At 37.5% G+C, this 2,413-nt stretch overlaps 1 long non-coding RNA gene across 1 annotated transcript; it reads right to left on the minus strand.

The window, feature by feature from the left end:
• Nucleotides 1-1,392: 1,392 nt before the first annotated feature.
• On the minus strand, nucleotides 1,393-2,209 carry LOC149952583 (uncharacterized). The gene is made up of 3 exons (XR_016479894.1): nucleotides 2,029-2,209; nucleotides 1,702-1,956; nucleotides 1,393-1,617 (listed from the first exon to the last, which is right to left on the minus strand). It is a non-coding gene; the product is annotated as an uncharacterized LOC149952583 (long non-coding RNA).
• Nucleotides 2,210-2,413: the final 204 nt, after the last annotated feature.

The following is a 2,413-nucleotide window of genomic DNA, read 5'->3' on the forward strand; positions in this document are numbered from 1 at the left end:
CGCTTACATGCTGTTCAGAATTTCGCTTTAGGGTTCGGTCATGTGTTTTTTTGTAGTTCCTATTCGCTCGCGAAAACTATAGTGTCGCCACCTATCCACACTCCGCGGTACTATATAGTGGTGTTCAGAAAAAAAACACTACGGCGTGTTAATGCATTAGGTGAAGAAGAATATCATAGTTTTAATGGTAAGATAATTAGATTTTTGTTGATAAGTAGTATTAAATGTAAAGTTTATAACTTTAACTAAACCTTTTCGTAACGTCGATAAACTGTCATTAGGTTTTGAACTGATCTTGGACTGTGTAAAGTTGAATATATAAGAGTGTGCCTTGGCATATAGCAAAGATGGAAGTGGAACCATTAGTATCTCAATAGGTATGCTATTATTTAATTATTATTATTTTATCCTATATTAATTCTATTTTCATTATAAAAGTAAATCTCACCATGTTTGAAATTTTAAAATACATTGGAGTAGTGCTTCCAACGGCCACCCGATCAGATTATTCAGATCGTATTTCTTACGCGTATGACGTCATTCAGTTTGTCAGATTACCTGAATCTGGTAACCGACTCCCACCAGTTGATCTGATTTGAAATTCCATCTGATTTATTTTTCTTAATGTAAACTGACCTGATTAAATATAGAGGAGACCAGTTGGCCTATCGGTTATCTGACATACGATACACAATACTAAATATTTATGACAATTTAATTAATTTTCGCATTTGTTCAATTTTATTTCGGTGTTCCTTACAAAGATAAATGAGGCATATTTAGTGGTTATTTCCACCAATTTTTTAAACAGGTTAGCGCAGTTATTGTTTCGGGCTGCAAGGAACCTCTTTTGGGGGAAACAACATCTGATCCCGTAGAAAAGGTGCGTTCAGCGGGTACTGATGTTCCTGAAACGGCAAGGTAATCACGTGCCATTCTAGATAACTGCTTAAATTCGTCTTCATGCGCCTGAAATAGGGATTATTAAGCCAATAACCTAAAGACACCATTTATTGAAGATATTTACCTTCCACCATTCGATGATGTTGGTATGGGGTGGCGCAAGGTTGGCGATCAAGTACCTGTTCATCTCGGATCCCTTTGCTTGTTTCTTAGGACGCTTAGGGTAAATAGCAAGAAATTCATCTTCTTGTACCGAAGCCGTCCCAACGTAGGATAGCGCGAAGCCGATACACGATTGGTGGCCACGTAAAAATCCTTGTCGGAAAATATTTTTTAGCATTTTCAAGTAATATTAAGTATTGGTACTTTTAACTTTAGAACGTTAAGTTGTTCCTCGAAATTTGTCCATTCAGAGTCCAGGATCATATGACTTTGAAAATCCCTATCATCGTTCATAAGCGCCTGCAAAGATTAATAAAAACCCACGAACGGTCACGTCAGAAACCCAGGAGCCAAGGTTCGGTAAAACGTCTTTCAAAATGTTCCAATCTGTCGAAGTTGGTGTGCCCTACAGAGTATGACATATGTTGAATTCCAGCGAGTTCTGACGTCTAACATGAGAGTTACATTCGGAAGATTAAACAGCGTGTTAAATTCCATCAACTTCTCTTTTCTTCCTGTTGACAATCTAATTTTAGATACGACAGTTCTTATCTGCAATGAAGTGTAAAGTTGATTAACTTCCGAGGATAAATGATTGTGTTAATTTTCGATGGAATCAAAGTTATTAATTCTCACCTTGGCTACGGATTGACCAATGTTGCAGTCGTTTTCTAAGTAGTCAAAGTCGCAATCTTGTTCATCTTCGTCGTCATATTAAGAAATTTCTTTAAGTTCCTTCAACATGTCCTGCACAGCTATGTTAAGAATATGTGCGAAACAACGTACACGGTTCTTGGTATTAAACCTAAATCCTCTGTCTTTGGATGTCTGCTCGAATTCGGAGGTGAAGTTATCGTTGTTGGACGCATTGTCCATCGTTATTGCTAACACCTTGAAATGTATCAGTTACCACACATCGTATCCAGTAATGCTCATCACATGTCCTACGTACGGATCCATTACCTTTGATAATCCACGGTCGTCGATCATTTTAAGAAATGCGTCAGATATGTGTTTGCCGTCATGTTTCCCTGGGAAATGCATAAGTCCCAGTAGAATTTCTTTCGACCTCCAAGTGTCGTCAATCCAATGGGCGGTTATCCCAATAAAAGGCCACCCGTTATTCGAGGTCCAACAATCATGTGTAAACGATATTTGTCTAGAAACATGCTGAGAAAGGTATAGAAGACGACTAATATTAGCGATAAACAGTGGAAGAAACGAAACTTTGATATGATAATACCTTCATAATGGTTCGTAGGATTTCAACTTCTTTCCAATAAGACATCATAACGTCATTTTTAACAGTTGTTGAACACGTTGGTATAGCATCTTGTAGTAATGGATT

Source organism: Leiobunum rupestre, chromosome 3 (genome assembly GCF_980474605.1).
Source record: "Leiobunum rupestre chromosome 3, qqLeiRupe1.1.hap1, whole genome shotgun sequence".
In the NCBI taxonomy this organism is placed as follows: Eukaryota; Metazoa; Arthropoda; class Arachnida; order Opiliones; family Sclerosomatidae; genus Leiobunum; species Leiobunum rupestre.